Source organism: Nilaparvata lugens, chromosome 2 (assembly GCF_014356525.2).
Source record: "Nilaparvata lugens isolate BPH chromosome 2, ASM1435652v1, whole genome shotgun sequence".
NCBI classification, from domain to species: domain Eukaryota; kingdom Metazoa; phylum Arthropoda; class Insecta; order Hemiptera; family Delphacidae; genus Nilaparvata; species Nilaparvata lugens.
In genome coordinates, this window is record NC_052505.1 from 52786073 (window position 1) to 52808418 (window position 22346).

Here is a 22346-nt window from a genome sequence, read left to right on the forward strand (position 1 = left end):
TATCTCTGTTATTCAGTTTCAAATATAGTTTTACAAAAAATGCTTTTAGATTTTAATGAAAACACGCAATAAGATGAAGGTACATTAACTACATACACAGAATTCTTCGAACGCTGCAGACAAGTAACAAAAATAAATGCAGCATATTATTGGAAAACGATTGTATTATCTCTTTAGAACGGGGTAGGAAAATAATGTTGAATTTGGAATGATACTGCATTATACAGTATTACTTGGAACTATACCTTTTCTATTATTATAGAATTGGAAAAAAACTATTATTATTATTATCATCTCAAGAATATCAGGGAGTTGTTATATCAAGGGAATATCTAGGGAATCTAGGATCAACCTATAGAAATAACACACAATTGACTCAACATTTTTTATACTGTTGAATAAAAATAAGAGAGGATAGGCACTATATTTTCTAGCAAAATATAACAGAATGTTCCCATCAATGGAAGTAAATGAGTCTGGACCTCTGGATGCCATTATTTGCCATTGCTCACACTGAAAGTAGAGTCGGGCGTCGGTCGTGAACCTTGAAATCACAACTACCAATTTTTCTGTCTCTCCTCTCACTCCTTGTCTTTCTGCTATTATTCTGTGTATCTCTCTCTTCTTCTTGTCTCTCTACCACTTTTCTGTCTCCTCTTGCCTTACAGCCTTGCCTTGTGCTTTGTTGAATGCTTTTCTTCCACTTTACAGCGCTCTTTTCAGGAGGACAGGCCGAACGAATTGTTCTTTATTGCGGAGTGCAGTTCTTTGTTGCGTCTGCGATCGATGGTCCGCAGACTCTTCGTGAACGGCTATAAAGTCCGCGTAGCACTGCTGTAAATCAGGAGTGATGCGTCTGTGTGGTGCGAAATATCAGTGTTGGAGAGCATGTGTCAGTTATGTAATTTTCATCGACCAGTCTGAGTTTTCAAGGTTCACCATGAACATTACTTGGTTTGGTTTTACTGGTTTTTACAAAGGATTACAGGATTAAATTTTTCTTTAAAAAAGTCCAGGGAGATTGTTAATATAGATATTTAAAATTGTTAAAGTCAAGCCACCAAACTACCATCAAGCCAAAACAACATTGAAACATTTGTCTATCTTGCTATCTCTACCACACAAAATCAGATTTTTATGGATGTAGATTCACCTACCGGGTGCTTTGAAAAATATGACCCCAATTTGAACTATTCAAGACCGTACCCTACTTTTTTGAAGGGAATGATGAAACTAATCGAAGCACAGAGAGTATAGATCATGCATAACAAATTCTGATCTTCATCCTGAAGATTCTAATCCTGTAATTGTATATGTTCTCAATTTGAATAGATTCTAACAAAGTTAATTGAGTAGCCATTGCATATTGCACAAATACAACAATAAGAAGTACTGAAGTATTACTTTTTCATCCAATTTTCAACATTTTAGCACCACTCAACTTTATAATAGCTTTAAATTACTTTACGAATTACTGTGCTACGAATTGTTCTTTATTGACTTTGTTCAATGCACGGTTTACACATGATTCAAAGGAAAAGTGAAATCCAGTAACAGTCCTGTTACATGCTTTGTCCCTTTGTTTCAATCAGAAATGATCTTACAAACGGCCCACTTTTTCGGCAACCAGTTGCTTTTCTATTCTATATTCCTGGATGTAAAATAGTGTCAGTTCCACAAAGGAGTTATTGTTTCGTCAACACGATACAAACTAACTAAAAGAGCTATCATGAAATTACAGCCTTGCGCATAATAGAAGGATTGAAAGAACCATTCTCCACCTGCTTTCTTTCAATATTTCTTTCATCATTTGTTTTTAGTTTTACATTATTTAGCATTGCATATAAAATGATAAGACGTTGGCTACTGCACTACTTTTCACTAGTTTTCTTTCAAAATCTCCCATTAGTTATTGCAAATAAAGGATTCTATTCAACAAGTTTTCTTTCAATTTCTGTTGTAAGTTTTTAATTCTACATTAGTTTTCTTTCAGTTTCGCTATAAGAACAGACAATCATCCAAGTATTTTATCTTGCTACTTTTGTACAAACCAATGTCGCTTATTATATAAATACCGAGCGGGCTATACCCTAGTATTTTCGTTGAATTGCTGTCTCTTAAGAATCTGTTCGTGGGTGTGTATTTCTATTTTTCGTCAGTTAATTGCAGTTGGATTGTATGGAAACGAGTCCACCAACGAGTCCATAGCTTTCTTCTTGTTCTTCTTTCATTCATTCTTTCTTTCTCTTCTTCTCCTTCTTCTTCTTCTTCTTCCACCTCCAGCGGATGACCGAAAGCACGATAATGCGTCACGCGCTTCTTTTTTCTACGTTCTACGTTGAATCAAACTTCAACATGATTCACGCAGCCTTCTTGTACTTTTCTGATCTTCTTCAACCTCCTCATTCTACATCTTCTTATTCTTATCCTCATCATTTTACATCTCATCCTCCAATTCAACACCTTCTTCTTCTCCTTTTTCTTCTTCTTCACCCTCTTACTCCTCCTATGTCACTGGCTGTAATACCAACCTCTACTCTACTTATTTTTACACTTCCTATATCTATTATTACTCCGCTTCTTCTACAGGTTGTTCTATCACTCCGTTCTTTAACCTCCTTCCACAAAATCATTTATGTTTTCTCATTCTATTATTTGATATAATTGAATCGTCCATTCTACTTCCTTTAATCATTGTTGAATTTCTTCTAGCTCTGCTCTATTTTTGCCTTATTTTTTCCTACTCCACTTCTATTTCCTCTTTTCCTTCAACTTGTTCTTCTTCCTCTTTCTCAACATCCCTCTTATTAATCTTTTTCTTCTTCTCATCCTCCTCCTCATTCTCTTCCTCCTGAACCTCATTCTTTAACTTATTCCTCCTCTTTATCTTCATCTTCTTCACCTCGTTCTCTTCTCTTCCTCTCCCTTTCTACTTATTTTTCTTTCTTCATTTTGTTCTACATTCATCCCATTTTTTAATCTCCCTCTTCGGTTTCTTCTTTCTTCTCTTGTTCCTCTTCTTGTTATTCCTTTTCTTCACCTTGTTATTGTTATTTTTCTTTCTCTTTCTCCTTCTTCTTCTTCCCCTTCTTCTTCTCCTCCTCTTCCTCCTCCTCCTCTCCCTCTTCTCCTCCACCTCCTCCTCTTCTTCTTCTTCTTCTTCTTCTCCTCTTCCTCCTCCTCCTATACCTCTTCTCCTCCTCCTACCCCTCTTCTCCTCCACCTCCATCTCATTATTATTATCATTATTCTACCCCTCTTCTCTTCCACCCCCACCGCATACTCTTCTTCTTCTTCTTCTTCTTCTTCTTCTTCTTGCTTGCGTCGTTCGCCATCGCCTACTTGTGCTTGACCATTCTCACGCTTCATCACTGTTGCAGACTGTTCAGTGCAAGCAACGCCCACTTGAGGTGCTCAGCAGGGCAGGCAACAGCGAACAAGTAAGAGTAAGGCATAGAACGAACGGACATTGGCTGATCATGAGAAGTGAACAGAATCACGGTATCTGAAGTGAGTGTCAGCATCGGTTGCATGGGAAGCGTTTATGTTAAAAATATAAATAATTCTTACAGTTTCAACTGAATCTTGTATAAAAAAAATATATATATATAATTCGTATAAATACACTCTACTTCTATAAACCGCGGACAGACGAGGCAGTCAGCCATTCAACCGTTAAAAGAGTATTGGGATGGATAACGGCCAGTAGAGGAATCCTTCTATACTCTATACTCTACTACGTGTATATAATGGCTGGCGCAGCTCTCGACAAGCGGGCGGGGAAACGTCAGCACGACTCGCCTTGGGCTCATTCTCATCCTGAATGCAGTTTCAGGGAAATTTATGCGCACAACCTGTCAGCTAGCACTGTATCTAACAAAGTATATTATCTTCTAGTGAAGTACCGTAAACAACATTCAAGTATAGCCTACACGGTGAAAAATTGTATTGGAAATATAAATTAATTTGATATATGAATGAGAATTCAATCCCAACTTAAATCGGAAAAATTAAATCTCAAATAGGAAAAATTAGATTATTAAAAATACAGACTTCTTGAATCTATTCTATTACATTCATTATTTATATTGTATGTAACTAGATATAGGCTACTGATTAACCTGTATATCATGACGATTATATTATAATAACGATTGTTACTCAAAATTCATTTATTGTATGACTTGTATGGAGATGCAAAGGTTCTCCCACCTTCTACCAAACAGCTATGTTATAGGCTTTAAAAAGGCTTTAGTTTTCAATTTGGACATTATTTTCATTTTTCAGTAGTCCAACAATTAAATACTCAAACTCAATCTTTCCAATTTAATACTTCAATCTCTTCCAGTAATTTTTCAAGAGCTTAACCTAGAGCTAAATAGACGGCCAAAAGTTATAACGCACTTCTATTTTATCAATTCATCTTCAAATTCAAGTATAATTTGAGATTTTGTTCTTAATAAAATTCATTCGATAGGTTGAGAATATAGGCAAATTTTGAGTTGCTCCAAAATTTGGGGAAGCGCCAGTTTTAGGCTGAACCTGTTAACCCTTTCACAATCATTCATTTGATTTATGTTTTTTTTTCAATGAAAATAGATATTTTTATTTATTTTCTATTGGTGTATATCAGCATATTACTAGTTTAGGACAGTATATCATATTTTTACGTACGTAAATGAAGAAATTAAATTTAATCCAACATCAGGAAAGCGCCCTGAAATTTGGCCAATTTCAAGCTTTCATTGGCCTCAAGTTGAAAGTTTTGGAGGCGTACGGCTTGAATCTCCGTTACCTTATTTGATTTGAACAAGGTCAGATTAGAGGCGAATATTTCCGGAGGCCGTTATAAACCGGTTGCCAGTCATTTGCACATACGATATGCTTTGCTCACACATCACAAAAACTCTACAATTTTATTCGAAAAAAGATGTTCGTGAACTTGAAGATACATTTGGGTGAATAACATTTTGGCAGCTCTCTCAGACTGAGAGTAGAAATTGTTTAAAATATCAAGTAACAGTTGTTCGAATAAAAAATAAAATACGGTTTGAAAATATAGAATGAGAATACAGTTTTGACAATTCATTTTGTTAAATCAGTTCTTGATAGAAGTCTTTGACAAAAATGCCAGAACAACAATTATTATCCATACTTCAACAATGAATGTTTCCAACTGCAGGAGCAAGATATTTTCATATGTACAAGAGATTGTCAGTTTATATAGAATTGTATAAATTATAAGTATTTAGGAGTAACAGTTGACAGTCATTTTCGTTGGGATATTCATATAAAAAATGTTTGTAATAGACTCAAACAGGTATTGGCCAAAATGTATTATATTAAAGATTTAATACCTAATAAAGTGAAGAGGATGATGTATATAGCCTTGGGAGAGTCTGTTATGAGATATGGATTGCAAGGGTGGGGATTTGCTAGCAATGTTTATCTTAGGAAAATATCTTCGGTACAGAGGAAGATTTTACGTTTGGTCAGCAATTCTCAGGGAGATATTTCATATGAGAACCTTTTGAATAGATGCAAGGTTTTGAATATAAAAGGTTCTGTTTACTTTGATTTTAGAAAATTACTTCTGCAAAAATATTTAGTTATGAAAGTTAATCGATATGATTTAAGGAATGAGAGGTATGTTGTACCATTTACTTCGAATAATTTAGCCAGAAACACCTTAATCTACATTGTATCAAGAACTTTCAATGATTTACACGATAATTGTGCTGAGTTTGTTAATATGCGCCTGTTGAAAAGAAATTTAAAGATTTGGTTGAATAATTACACTGTAGATGTAACATAATGTAACTCATTATTAATGAATTGTATTGTTGTAATTCATTCTGTTCTATTTTTTGTATGTAAGTTCAGGTTGACTATATATTATAATACTCTTTAGATTTTTGAGAGCTGAGCCAACAATTAATTAATTAATATCATGATAATTTTAACTGTTAAGTAAATTTGACAGCGTAATAAACTGATAAGTGAATTTAACTGTTAAGTAAAAATAAAGTTCACTGATATATGTATAATTATATTTGAATTTACATGTTTTGTATAATAGTACCTTGTCAAGCAGCCTCTTTGAGGTTCGCTTAAGGTAGCTTATTTATTCAATAAACGTTTTTTCTATTCTATTCTATGAAAATTTAGCTAATATACTGTGGACTCGGTTTCACAAAAGTCATACTTCAAATGCCACGAAAACCAATCAAAGGAGCCTCCTTTACAAAAACAACTGGTTGGTTCTGCTGTATTTAGCATACTAAATACTATTTAGTGTGTAGTGAGTCTATATTAATAATATACAGAATAAAATTAAATATAATTTAATTCTACTTCATCAAAACAAAAACATAAAATTGTATTAGATATCAATACAAGGCCTATTGGAGAAGGTCCCACACAAGGGTGGTTGCCTAAATATGTATGTACCTACATGTGTAATGTACATAATATGTACATTTATGTCGTCTACATATATTATATGTAAATAATATGTACATTTATGTAGTCTACATATATTATATGTACATAATATGCAGCTAAATGTGCAGGCCGAATAAGGATGAGGATGTGTCCGGGACGCGGGACGCTTTGACCGTTAGTCTTGACCACGAATTTAAAGTTGTCCTGCCCCCGTCATTGATAATTATTAATCAGCTAAAGACGTAACTTATTCAGCATTGTATCTTGAATTTTAATTGTTATTCAATTTCGAAGAAGATTTTGAAAATGTTAGAGCCACTGAATATTCTATACTACGCTCACTGGTTGGAGCATACATAAACTGTACGTGCTTGTGAAGCCCGATCACTTGGTCACGCACTGCATTCAAGAAATGGGCATCAGCACGCGTTACTTTCACAATACACAATAATCTCCAAATAATTTCACCGATCTTCATGCAACACAACAAGAGAATTTGCTATTCAAACCAATCTTACGGCTTTGGAATGCTATTCTACATTGAGATTCACTTCAAACAGGCAGCATTCCTTATGAATAACATCAATGCTCTAACGTTACACCAATGCTGACAGTATAAAGTGGATCTCACTATAGTTTGTACTGCTTGAGATTCAACCAAGCCTGTCAGCATTCCATTGAGATACTGTCAATGCTTCCCATTCGGCCAATGCTGACAGTTTAAAGTGAACCTCATGCGCGGCAAAGCAACAGCAATCGCGTGAAAGCACGACAAAATAGTGATTATTTCGAAAAGCATGACATTTCAGGAACGGCTGCATCATTTTGTTGTTTTCAAAGCAAGATTCGATCAGCGCAACAGAAAAAGATTCACATCCAAGCAATCTGAGTTGACCCTTTGGATACACCGATTCAAAATTTAGAAAAAACGTTCTCAAGAATAATTCATTCTCACTGTGTATTATTGAATTATTCATTCATTTGAAAATATAAATAATGTATTTGAGGCCAACACGAACTCAATCCCATCTCAATCCCTCATAACGCACTCCGAGCAGTGCAATTTAAAAAGCAAAACATGAAGAAGAAGAAAGTACGTAACTAATTCTATTGAGGTATTAAAGGAAAAAACTGATAATAAAATACAGAATAATAGAGAACCTTGTATACATAAAACATATTGTTGCGGAAAAAAATAAGAAATCTAGCAGAATTGAAACCACTAATTGTGTAAGTTAATCAAGAGATTATGTAAGTAGGACTAAATTTATAGCGGAAAAATATTATAATTGTAGAAATCAGAACAATTAAATCATAAATAGCCTACTAATGAACATTAGTATAAACTAAAATAATATGTACTATCAAGTAACAATATTACCACAAGAGATCTCGTAAATCATTCCACTGTGGCCATCAAGACCAAAGACACACAACACAATCCAGATTCATACCATGTACCATAGACCATACCATACCATGAAATAGACTTACACTTTTCAACATTCAACTCAAGACCATCTAGCCAATCTGTCAACATTTTGCTGCAACAAAACACAGTTTTTAGAGTTAGCAATCTCCATGTAGAATTTTACGTCATCAGCAAAGATCAAACATTTAGCATTCTTTAATTTAAGAGGCAGTTCATCGATCAACAAAAGGAACAATAGAGGACCAATTGCAATACCCTTTGGAACACCTGATTTACAGAAAAAGGGAGTTGACCAAACACTCCCGACCATAACATGGAACAAGAAACTTTTGAAAAGATTCACAAGTCGCACACAAAAGCCCAAGTCTCCTCAACAGTGCTCACTAATTAACACGATCAAATGCCTTTGAATAGTACGTGTAAATGACATCAACCTCACCTCCAGAATCCATTGCCCTTGAAACATCCACAATGAACTTCATCTAATTGGTCACCACAGACCTTCCAGGGAGAAACCCATGTTGACAATCCGATATCAGAGAACGGGAATACCACAAAATCTCACTATACAAAACAGGCTCAAATACCTTTGCGAAAACTGACATAAGGGAGATCGGACAATAGTTACCAATTTCGGATCCTTTCTGATAGATTCAAATATCAAATAAAAGAACCATTCAGATATTGAAGTTGGTGTCGCAATTTAGACTGTTCAAACAGACCAAAATACTCCATTCACAGTAAATGAAGGCTTTGCAAGAGAGAAGAGAAGAGAAAGCGAATGAAGAGCTGTAATTTCAATGAAATTTACATTATACAATAACCAATGAGAAGTTGCTGACGGCTCCAGATATTTATATATTTAATGTAGCAAGCTACGTCTTCAAGAATAGACGGGTAAATGATGAGAAGCTGGTGAATCATCCGCAAAATACAACGTTTAGAGGTCTTGTATATCCACCTCATAGAGGTCTGCTAGAGAGTGGCCTGTTTTATATTATTGAAAATATTCAATACACTGGCATTTCAAATCAAGGAAATTGAGGGCTTATTAATTATTTGCCTTTATTAGGGCGGAGTTAGGACTCCAGGTCCTCTCTGCCACACAACCCTATGATTCAGCTTGAGGGGCTTGAGGGAGTTCAAAAGAACACTTAGAGAATTCCTCATTTTAATATGTTTATACAAATTAGCGGACTTCCTTGAAACGTGATTTTTGCTTAATTTCAAGTTATGTGAAATTTGCTTTGTTATGTTGTCTGCCGTGTTTGGTAGATGGAGTATATTAGTAATATTAGATTACACTTTGAGCTGTCATAGAGGTGCAGGACAGGAGCGCTTCTTCTTTGTTGCAGTTACATTTAAATAGGAAAGAAAAGTGAAGTAATGTAAAGAAGAATGTAGATGAGTATTTATAGAGAATAGAATGTATATGCTCTGACAAAAACCAGTTGGGAAATGAAACAGAAGGAAATTCATAAGTTTTTAAAAATTGTGTCAGAGGGCAGCAGGCAGCAATAAGTTTTACTGTAACCTGGATAAGAAAATATTCTTGAAATTGCAATAAATGATAGCGATTGGACAAACAAGTTTTAAGATGGGAGAAACACCAATGTAAGGCAAATCTTCTTTCTAGAAGCTGATAAACACATTTCAGTTATAAAAAATCGGGGTTTATTCAATGAAAAACTTATCAAATACTGATAAAATTTATCTAATGAATTCTTAATGAATCAGAAAGGCAGAAACAATACTTGTGCTCTCATGAGATGTGTGTACATCATTAGAAATAAATTAAGAGTTATTCAATATTGCTTAATTCTAGACAGTATTCTAATTAACCTATATAAATTCACTTACAGTTAAACTCATCTTATTTTGATTCTGGTTCAAGAAGGGGGAAGTACGGCACTCACCTGAAAAATCAAGCATACAATATATTGAACTAAATTCAAAATTTAATTATTAAAACTTGAATTCAGTACTTTGAAAAAATGTTTTTGTAGGATAAAAACTTTCCATTCCCTACAGGACAGATACATGGAATAATTGGGTTTTAATTTCAGCATTAGAAGCTACTTGAATTACTGATTCAAAAGAAAATGCCATTAGCTCTTCTTTACATGTAACACTTATTGGTTTTTCAAAATATAATAATAAACAATCTGCGTATTACTAATTGAGTTCAACATTTAGTTCTTCAGTTATTGGGTTTTTCACAATACACAATATTAGCTTCACTCTACAGATATAAAACTTTCAACATATATTTTTAAATCTACAACAAACAAGTAGTATCAAATGTTTGTTCATTAAATAAGGATAAACAACATCAACCTTCTCTGACGCACAGAGATTTATAACAAAGAAATGGAACTGGTCCATAGAAATTTCAATTATTTCTCATTCTAGTTCTTGTAGAATGTATCATTATTATCTCCACTCCACAGATAGAAAACTTCCCAGATTGATTTCTCAAATTATAACAAACACAGCCGCACATCACAATAGAGAGAGGCCTGGAGAAAGTTGACAAAAGCATGATGCATTCAAATACGACCACGTAATAGAGCCGAGATTTGCCATCGTAAATGAAAGATGATAGGAGCTCAGATTTGCAGCCAATGTCATCATCAGTAAGATTCAATTTGAACTGTCAGCATTCCTAATGAATAACATCAATGCTTCCCATTCAACCAATACTGACAGATTAAGTGCATCTCACTATGCAATCTCTATAATCCTCAGCAAGAGTGTAGCTGAACAAGGATGGATGAATACAAAGAAACCAAAGTTAGTGGGCGATGAAGGGGCAGAGGTCAGTAGTGTTCCCCTACCTTCTCTACCTATATCCTCTCTTTTTCATTCTCCTCTTCTATCTACTTATTCACTCTACACTATCTTCTCTTATTATCCTCTCTCACTCACTCTCTCTCTCTCTCTCTTATTCTTTTATTCTCCCAACCACACATCCTCTCTACGCTCCACAGGACACTTCTAGATCATCAAGCGGTCGAATGACATAGATGCAGCTATGTTGTAAATGCACTTGGAACTGTCAGTATTAGTTGCAATGGAAAGCATTGATATTTTTATCTACAAGAAATTCGGGCAGATTTAGTTGGAACTCGAGTAGCACAAACTTGACAGAGATTCACGTTGAACAGTCGGCGTTGGTTGAATGGGAAGAAATCTATCAATCTATCTATATAAGAAATAATCATGCTGGCAGTTTTTATAGAGTGAATGTGGCCGCTGTGGCTGGGGATGACTCGACGTCGACCTACCTACTACTTTTCGCTTCTGGGTCATCGTCATCTCATAACTTGGATAAGAAGCACATGAACAAGTTGTAACTTCATGCACATTGCGTACTTTTCTTACTCGTTCTATACAGAGTGTTTGAAAAAGAACTCCCTAGTTTTAGGTATAAATTTAATGTGTAAATTGATAAAAAAACTACATCATCAAGTACACACAATGAAAGAGAGAATCTTCAAGTTTTGTTCAAAATCAGTACACTTCAACCTGGGATCCATTTGTTGCCGTTCACACGTCGAGACGATATTCAAGCTCTCGCCATGTATTCACCAACATATCAGGTGTAACTGTCCCAACCGCCGTGACCATTCATTCCCGTGAATGGTTCATGTCTCGAATTTTCCCCTGTATACAACATTTTTTATGTGCCCCCAAAAGGAAAAGTCCAGAGGGGTTAAGTCCGGGCTCCGTGGTGGCCAAGCAATTGGGCCAGCTCTACCTATCCACCTTCCCGGAAAGAGAGTGTCTCGAGCCGCGCTCACATGCTTATTGTAATGAGGAGGGGCTCCGTCTTGTTGGTGGGTCTGCAACTGCAGGGGGACAAAACTTAGACTGTTGCTGAATCAAATACCACAAACTAGAATAGTCTATATCACTTTTTACAGATTCTATGATACATTAAAACTACGGAGTTCTTTTCCAAACATCCTGTATTCTAGCTCATACAGTAATCACTAGAAAGACTGTTATAATGATAAAAGATGTTTAAAATAAATTTCTAAATATTCTTTGTATTTCTCTCTGTATTGTGTTTACTCATTTTATCACTGAACCTAGTTAAACTACTACTTCACTTAATAATACTTGATATTTCTTCTCCACCTCATAAACTGATTCATAATTATGATTTGTATACCTACTAATACTATTGATAGTAGCCTAGTACTCTGAGTTTTCCCGTAGCATTACTACTTCACCAATGAAGAGATCAAGATCATCATTAATAAGCTTATTGCCTGAGCTTTGCTAATATAATAATTATAATTATCAGAGAAAATGCATACTTCATTAAGAACATTAGTCATTATATTGATTCTATAATTGCCTAAGGGCCTAAGCATTATATCACGTATGGAAAGTTTTTTTCTATTTTTGTTTGGAATAAATAAAAGTTGAATCTTCTAGATCTTAAATTTCTCATAATATTAATTATTATGAACTCTGTGATGGTGCAAGTCGATAGTTATGGTATTTTTTCTTATATTAATCAATAATATCAAAATTCAATAAAATCTTTATCTTTAATATTGCTTTAGACTAAGCTAGGTTGCACAATAATTATCTTTTCATTTTGCTCTCTACTGGGATGCCTATTTGACAACTTTCAGGATTGTATTTTTTTATCAATGTCCCATAAAAATCGTTAGTTGGAATCAGTCAAATTGATTGATAGTCAAATTCTAATCGAAGTATGTATGTATGTATGGCTGGCAGTCTCCCATAATGAATATGATAATAAAAATTATAGGATTTTGTTTTTTTTTCGTATAAGATTTGGAGAGCTCGATTGTAAATTGAATGATAAACATACCATACAGCGATACAGGATTTAATAGAGTTGGACTGTGACTCATTAAATTAATTATCAATTAATGTCGTTTAATGATTAATATGCTTGAATGTATTTGATCTATAAGCATACACTGATAAGTATTGGAAAAAATACATTTTTAGAAACGTTATCATTAGACAATCGAATAAAGTATATTAACATTTATGAATAATTTGATAATGATCCAGTAGCCTATTATAAATGTAAAGGAGAATCAAGATGGCTGACCCTACTAGTGTTTCGTTATGTGGGCTGTGTAAAAACGCAATAGCTGTTAGTGATATAAAAACTATTATATGTGATGAATTTTACTTTCCTTGTCCTTATAGGTAAGGAAAGTATTGCTTTCCGAAAAAAATTAAGGTACCCAAATTTCTAAATTTCTATACGTTTCAAGGTCCCCTGAGTCCAAAAAAGTGGTTTTTGGGTATTGGTCTGTATGTGTGTGTGTGTGTTGTGTGTGTGTGTGTGTGTGTGTGTGTGTGTGTGTGTGTGTGTGTGTGTGTGTGTGTGTGTGTGTGTGTGTGTGTGTGTGTGTGTATGAGTGTATGTGCGTCTGTGTACACGATATCTCATCTCCCAATTAACGGAATGACTTGAAATTTGGAACTCAAGGTCCTTCCCCTATAAGTATCCGACACAAACAATTTCGATCAAATTCAATTAAATATGGCGGCTAAAATGGAGAAAATGTTGTCAAAAACAGGGTTTTTCGCGATTATATCAAAAACGGCTCCAACGATTTTGATCAAATTTATACCTAAAATAATCATTGATAAGCTCTATCAACTGCCACAAGTCTCATATCTGTAAAGATTCCAGGAGCTCCGCCCCATCTATGCAAAGTTTGATTTTAGATTCACAAGTATCAGGCTTCAGATACAATTAAAACAAAAAATTCTAAGTGGAAAAGATTAAGCATGAAAATCTATACAATTAATGTTCAGAAACGTTTTCACTTAAAATTGAAAATAAGCTCGAAATTCGAGAAAATGTTATTATTTCAATGGCACTGTTGGTAACTGTTGATTCTATTGAATCATTCACTATGAAGAAATAGCAGACTTCGTGTGTCTCCAGTGTTATTGTCTTGTCACCAGCTGTCTTGGATCTCTGAATAGTATACTTTTATGCGCGGGAACACTAGCGTCGGTGATAAATTTTCATAACGACAAGGAAAGTTGTGTGAGTGCGCCACACCAGATTTTTATACAGAAAACAATATCATTATATTCTGTACTGGCCGTCAGGCTCGCTTCGCTCGCCATATCCGTCTAGCCAGGGGGCTCCGCCCCCTGGACCCCCGACTGGATCGTCCAAGAATGAGATCAGCCAGCAGGCTCGCTTCGCTCGCCTGCATTTTCCATTTGTAGGACGATCCAGTCGGGGGTCCAGACTAAACGTCTGGCTAAACGGAAATGGCAAGCGAAGCAAGCCTGACGGCTAGTAATATAATATTCCCAGGAATAGCTCTGATCGAAGTGCCCAATCAATTTTTCCGCGATAAATGCATTTCAATCTTCAACTTGGTGCCAACCTAACAAAGTCAACTCAACTTAATGCCAACCCTCAAAATTATTAATTTAGTTACCAGTTAACAACTGTTTTTAAAAGGTACTCTCTCTAGATTATAGTTCTATATTATCATATGGTATGGACATTTCAATTAATTATAATAAATTAAGAGATTGGAATAAGAAGAATATACATGCTAAAAGACGAAGGAACTTTAAACCCTTAAAAACCACCCTTAGAGTTAATTTTTTCCAAATCCGTTCTTAGTGCGCCTCTAGAGGGCCAACTGAACATACCTACCAAATTTGAAAGTTTTTGGTCCGGTAGATTTTTAGTTCTGCGAGTGAGTGAGTGAGTGAGTGAGTGAGTCAGTCAGTGAGTGAGTGCCATTTCGCTTTTATATATATAGATTATTATTGTGTTTAAAAATCTGGTGTGGCGCACTCAGACAACTTCCCTTGCCGTTATGAAAATTGATCACCTGACGCTAGTGTTCCCGCGCATCTCAAGTCTACTATTCAAAGAATCGAGCCAGCTGGTGACAGGGCAATAACGCTGGAGACACACGAGGTCTGCTATCTCTTCATAGTGAATCATTTAATAGAATCTAACAGTTGCCAACAGTTTGCAATTGGATAATCACATTCTCTCGAATTTCGAGCTTATTTTAAATATTAGGTGAAAATGTTACTGAACATTAATTGTAGAGATTCTCATGCTCAATCTATTCCACTTGGAATTTTTTGTTTAAATTGTATCTGAAGCCTGATAATTGAGAATCTAAAATCAAACTTTGCATAGATGGGGCAGAGCTCCTGAAATTTTTACAGATATGGGATTTGTGGCAGTTGATAGAGCTTATTGGTGACTATTTCAGGTATAACTTTAATCAAAATCGTTGGAGCTGTTTTCGAGAAAATCGCGAAAAACCCTGTTTTTGACAACATTTTCGCCATTTTAGCCGCCATCTTGAATCGCATTTAATCGAAATTGTTCGTGTCGGATCCTTATATTGTAAGGACCTTACGTTCCAAATTTCAAGTCATTCCGTTAATTGGGAGATGAGATATCGTGTACACAGACGCACATACACTCATACACACACACACACACACACACACACACACACACACCACACACACACACACATACAGGCCAATACCCAAAAACCACTTTTTTGGACTAAGGGGACCTTGAAACGTATAGATATTTAGAAATTGGGGAACCTTAATTTTTTTCGGAAAGCAAACTTTCCTTACCTATGGTAATAGGGCAAGGAAAGTAAAAATGGTATCATGCCAAACGAGTTAATATTTCATCAGTTGATCTCAAGAAAATTGGTGAGTTAGGTGACCTTTCCAAACTGTCCATCTTGTGATTTTAGGTTAGAAAAGTGTCGTGAAGCCAGATTTGAGTCAGCTGATATCATTGACTTTGTAATATTGGTTCTAAATTGAATGCAATTGATTCTTTTAATGATAAACTGTTTCAAAAAATTGAATCTATGATTGGCGTGAAATTTAAAACATTTTTAAGTGTGTCTAAGGACAATCATGAACATTTTCGTGTTGACAGCTTGAATAAAAGAGTTAAAGAACTGACTAAATACTATGATGGACACAATAGTAATTTCAATCAGAAAATTGATTTACCCGATCAGGACAATAACAATAGTGACAGTGACTTGATCTATATGCATGATCAGTTGTATGATAATAATCAATCATCTTCTTTTCCATCTGTATGTGTCTCAAACTTACCTGTTCCGACAATCAATGTTAGTAAGTCTAAAGGTGCGTACAGATATACGCGCCGCGAACATGAGCAATTCACTTTTAATCAGCTGATGCCAAGCTTTTTATAACTGTATCTTACCGTTTCTGTAAAAATACAGATAAGCTGATTAAAAGTGAATTGCTCATGTTCGCGGCGCATATATATGTACGCACCTTTATGATAACAGCTGGGCTTCAGTAGTTGGTAGGAAAAATAGGAAACCTAAAAACCAAGTTCCTGGAAACAAAGGACAACGGCCTTTGAGTTCCAAGTTGCAGGGTAATGTAAATGTTAAAAAGAATACAAAATTTATTACTGGTAACTTGACCGGTATTGACAATCTGACAGTTATGGATTGTAAAATGTTTCTGTTTGTCTCTAGATTAACTCCTGATACATCTTACGAGAACCTTGAAGAGTTTTTGACCAAGCAGGATATAAGTGAATCTGTAGTTGAAAAACTCTCATCTAAGCATCCAAGCTCATACTCATCTTCTAAAGTTGGGATTCCTGCTATTATAGTGAGGTCCACGTCATAATGGCAGTGAAGAAAGATTGGAGAAAAACGTTGCCAAGTCTCTCCATTTTGCCACTGAGTGCACTCAGCTGTTACTCAATTCATCCCATTAAATTTGATCTAATAATAATTATCATTTCCTTAGTAAAATAATCAATTTAATGTCAAATTAATCAAGAAAATTAATTTTTCATAATTTGATTCGAAAATTTGCTTTCATAACTAAGATCAGATTTTTTTATACAAATCTGAAATGGCGGCTAATTTAAAAAGCTGTGATACAACAATCTGAATTTTTAAACAACAGAAATTAAGTTATTTGATAGGTACTCTATTCCAATTTCTTTTAAAAATAATAGAAAAATAGAAATCCTATTTAAAATAAGTAATTTCAATGGAAATAATTCTAAAATAACCTTTTAATATTATTTATACCAGTACGAGTAGGTCTAACCTATAAGAGTGTAGGCTAACTGAAGCATGGAGGATGGATAATTATCAACTTTTAAAATGTCATTTCAGGTATTTTAATTTGTGTTTCTCATACGGTAATGTCTAAAAATTATTTAATTGTTTCAAAAATACATTTTAAATCAATTATATGACTTGTGTACTCAAGTATTTCGATAGAATGGAGAAAAAAAATGACGACTGATAATGACTAAATTGTTTACTTTTGTACAGTCACTGTCAAAAGTAAAAGTAAAATATTCTGGCAAACTGACAACATTGCAAAGCTAGAGAGAGATAGCGCTATCTGTTTTGTTGTATGATAGAAAAGGACAGCAACAGTATTGTCAATCCTACACTGCCATTATAACATGGACCTCACTATAGTGTGTTTGAACGTGCTTATAAGGCGGAATTCTGGCCCTCCAATACATACATATGTTGCAAAATATTTCACAAGAAAGCAAGTTGTTAATGATTAAACTCAAAGGCTTCTCTAAAAATTGCAAATACATAGTTGATAATGTGAATAGCTCTGCTTCTGATGTTCAATCTAGTTTGGTGGTTGTTCATTGGAATACACAGGGGTTGCTTAATAAATTGTTTGTGCTTAAATTGAACCCGTGTTATTGGGTACTGTATTTGTATTCAGAGTTTCACTCTGAAATTTGGAAATTGGGTACCTTATTTTTTTCGGAAAGCAATACTTTCCTTACCTATGGTAATAGGGCAAGGAAAGTAAAAATGGAGTTAATAATGTAGATACGTTACTTTTAATTTTTAATAAATTTTTGTATTGGAATAAAATGTATAGGTACGTAAGCAATCAATTATTGATTGTTTTATAACTTATATTCGACTGTTATTAATTAAATCCAACAAAAATTGTTCAACTTCCTCAACATGACTCATCCTATTTTGAGTTTGATTACAATATTGTAGTGGCCACCTCGCTTCGACCCACTGCAGTAGTATGGGCGCTAAGCGGTATAATTTAATACCTAATTATAATAGCGGTATTAAGCGATAAATATTGTGAATAGCCCAGGGCGGCTAATTTTCAAATCCGCCTCGGTTCTTAGAATAATTTAGGCCGAATGAGAAAATGGTTATTATACTTCCATAGTAATTAACAATTATAATTTGGTATTACATAGATCTTTGGTACATATAACTTATAGATAAGAAACCTTGGAACTGATCCCTGAAGGCTTAACAGAAATGGCTTTAAAACAAATAAATTAGTTAATAGTGGATTTTTTTCAAATTCTACTGAAGCAGTCATATTTTGAGTTCAGTCGTAGGGAAAGGATAAGCATAAGCTATATTGCGCTTGTCTCTGGTTCAGTCTACTGCCGTACTTTGATAATATGGTAACCAAGAACTATGGAATAAAATACCTTGATGGGTTTGAAGTTGAGTTTTATTGACCAAGAAACTGGAGAAAACTGAATTTATTGCCAACTTTTAAGGTGTTATTAGTTATTTCTCAGGTATCTAGCCTACCCCCTCTATTCCTGGTATACCTGGTATTTAAAGATAAAATACAAGAAAGAGATTTCTAGGGCAAAACTTGTAGCTAATGGTAAATTTATAGCTGAGGCTAAAAATCAATGCAAGGCAGCCTGGCAAATTGTCAAAAAAGAAGGTAATCTGGTAAATTCAACAAAACAGGTCATTCCAATCTCTCCTGAGCAGTTTAATAATTTTTTTGTTAATGTGTCATGTGCAACTGGTAATATTCAAACAAATAGTAATAGTACAAATGATGTAGACTTCTCTGATCTTTTAAATAATAGTATCAATAGTAATCTGAATAACCAAAATTTTAAATTTAAGAAGGTTGATGAAACAATCATTAGTCTTATTATAAATAGAATGAGTCACTCAAAATCTGAGGATGTGTATTGTATGTCAAATTATTTGTTGAAAAATGTAGTTGATGTTTTTATATCTGAACTGACTTATATTGTAAATTATATACTGAGTGAAGGAGTTTTTCCTGATTTTCTAAAAGTTACCAAAGTTACACCTGTTTATAAGAAGGGGGATCCTAATGAACCCCAGAACTATAGACCAATTGCAATTGTACCTATACTAAGTAAAATCATTGAGACATGTATTGTAATTCAACTTAATGAATATTTTGTTAACAACCAGCTGTTCTATCCTTCTCAGTATGGCTTTAGACCGAATCATAGTACTATTGATGCAATTGAAAAACTTGTTGAATATGTTTTGAATGGTTTTGAACTCAAGCAACCAGTTGGATCTTTACTATTGGACTTAAGCAAGGCATTCGACTGTGTCTCTCACTCTATACTCTGCAAAAAACTTGAAAAGTATGGTATTAAAGATAAGGAGCTCATGCTGATCAAGAGTTATTTGAAAAATAGAAAACAAATGGTTAGCTTGAATAGTGCAAACTCAAATTTCCTTGATGTAACCATGGGGGTTCCTCAAGGATCAGTCCTTGGCCCTTTTCTGTTTCTGGTCTTTGTAAATGATTTTAGTAAAAATGTTTCTGTCTTTTCAATATTATATGCAGATGATACCACTCTGGTACATAAGGACGTTGATATAAAAACTGTTCAGGATACGCTTGGAAGGGCTATGGATGAGTCTAAGGTATGGTTCAATGCCAACTTACTTAAGGTAAATGAGAGCAAAACAGAACAAATAATATTTTCACTCAACAATGTAAGTACTGGTAACCTGAATCTGAATGATGATGTTTTCAAGCCTGTAAAGTTACTAGGAATGTACTTAGATAGTAAACTCAGCTGGGAGTATCACCTAGTGAATTTATGTAAAAAGCTTTCTAGAGTAACATTTCTCTTACGAAGACTGAAATATTGTGTAAACCTTGATGTAATTAAAATGATTTACTTTGGTCTCTTCCATTCACACTTGATTTATGGAGTAAAACTGTGGGGCAACTCATCTTCTTCAAAAAAAGCATTTATATGGCAAAAGAAAGCACTTAGAGTTATATTTGGTATGAAATACAATGAATCTTGTAGAGGAATTTTTGTAGAACACAAAATTATGACCTTGCCTTGTCTGTATATATATCATAATTTAATCTCAGTGAAGAAAAATCTGTCTAATTTTGATAAAAATATTTCTATACATTCACATTATACTAGACATAGGGACGATATAACTAGACCTACAGTTAGATTGACTAAAACTCTAAAAAGTCATAAGTACCTACAAATTCGAATGTTTAATTTACTACCAGATAATGTTAAGAAGTTACCATTGAAAACGTTTTGTATTTCTGTTGATAAATGGCTCAAGTCTGAAGCTTTCTATTCTGTCGATGAGTACCTAGAATATTTCAATGTATATGTGTAATTTTGTTCGTTTCTATAGTCCAACTCGTGTTATTTTACTACAATATTTCAATGTGTATTTGTAAATTTGTTCATTTTATAGTCCAACTTGTGATATTTTACTTATTATTGACAAAGCCTATTGCTTACATTTTTGTAATGTTGTTTTATGGCCAATAAAATTCTTGATTCTTGATACCTGTAAATATATATTAAAACTAGGGTAAGGTACAAATATGACCAAATAAATACAACTGCAGGGTTATTATTATTATTACTAACATTCTTCTTTAACATTTTCTTTAACATTTCTTTAACATCTTCTCTAACATTTTTGTTAGAAGATAGCATGCATTTTGCTCACATAACTCAGGATAATAATAATTGAGGCTGGATATGAAATTTGTAGGTACCTACCCATCTACTTTCTTGGTGATAAGGTACCCATAATAATCTTACCTTAGAAAAAATAATCCAATGCATAGAATGTGGCTTTCGATCTGTTTCCCATAGAGCAGTTATCGCTCACGCACAAATTATAGAACTTTGTGAACTTATGTCGGCTTCATCACAACAAACTGATCACAAAATTCAACAATAATAATTTACCCGGTTTACGAAATCTAATCACAAATACCATGGAAAAGACATCCAATAGGATATTATTTATTCACATTCCTAACCCCCGAGGGTGCAGCAGCAAGCAACGTAGCCTTCAAACTATGTAACAACACTCCAGTACCGTTAACTTCCTTGAGAACTAAGTTTTGAAACTTTCCACGCCCACAAATAATTAAGGAGCAAGTATATCACTGAACTTTAGTAAGGACACTTTCCTATTCCTTGGTTATTATCATGAGATTGGACTGTCAACTAATAATTTAACGTAAACTCACAAGAACTAAAAGAACTAACCAAGAACCCACACTCCGACACTGAACTGAACTGAAGACTGAACTGAACAACTGACGAACTGACAGAAGAACCAAGAACAAGAATTTGAATCACGGAGTTTCAGCACGGTTTCAGGTTCCAGACAGCAATTTTGTCTCAACACCTTCAACTAAATACAGCACAAATTTGAAGACAGCACGAAAATGAATGGTTCAAGATTCAAGTTTGACAACAGAATGCCATTTGCCATGCCCAAAGCCAAGTTCTGTGATATAATTTGGGAATGTGAGTAGTGGGAGAAGCAGTGGGAGCAAGCTTCAAAATATCTCCACAAGAGTGCAGCACATCCTTGGCCTGACCAAAAGGACCGGGAAACGGATTGACTTTCAAATTGAAGGGATATTATAAAATGATTAGGAGGTTCAAAATTATGTTCTGTATTACCACAGAACCCGTGTTTTACTCCGTGTTATTGGGTACTGTATCTGTATTCACAGTTTCACTCTGAAAACCAAATTACCGTATATTCATGGGAAGCTCCCCGAGTTCAAGATTATATTATTATTTAGAGGGAATCAGATACTGCAATTATAATATAATCTATAATGCGAACAACAATGCTACAGTGTTTGATTTTTTTCCAAAAATAGAAGTAGGCTTACGGTAACTTATAATATTCCTTTCAGAATGTCACGCAAAAAAACACTAAGGTATGGTAGGTGTCTTATTACCTACCTACGTACAAGCCTAGGGGCCCTTGAGCTCAACCTCAGCAAAAATCTCCAAGGAAATAAAAAGATTGTATGTTACTTGGAAGAAACGCGATTTGAAACATTTTTCAATTTTCCCATCTCTACAAAAATCGACGAAATCGATTCATCATTGAAGGTCGCATTATATTTCATGTGTTGATAGAAGTTTTAAACATAATATTTTTTGATTTAATGTGAAATTTGCAGATTTCAACTTGATACAGTAACGAAGTTTGTACCTGTATCTTGTGGGTGACCACGACTTGCGGCCCGGGGGCAGAGTTCCGGTTTGAAGCCCTCAATACAGATTCGATACCCTCTTCTCTTCCTCCCACCCAAATGAACAAGGAAGTAG

At 34.5% G+C, this 22346-nt stretch overlaps 1 protein-coding gene across 1 annotated transcript in view; it reads right to left on the reverse strand.

Moving 5' to 3' along the window:
- The window catches only part of LOC111051066 (cadherin-87A), a 196797-nt gene extending 175323 nt beyond the window's left edge, over positions 1 to 21474 (reverse strand). Inside the window, exon 1 of the mRNA XM_039421490.1 lies at positions 20805 to 21474. The gene's annotated coding sequence lies outside the window, so the exon portion shown is untranslated. The remainder of the gene's footprint in view (positions 1 to 20804) is intronic.
- Between the last annotated feature and the right edge of the window lie 872 nt (positions 21475 to 22346).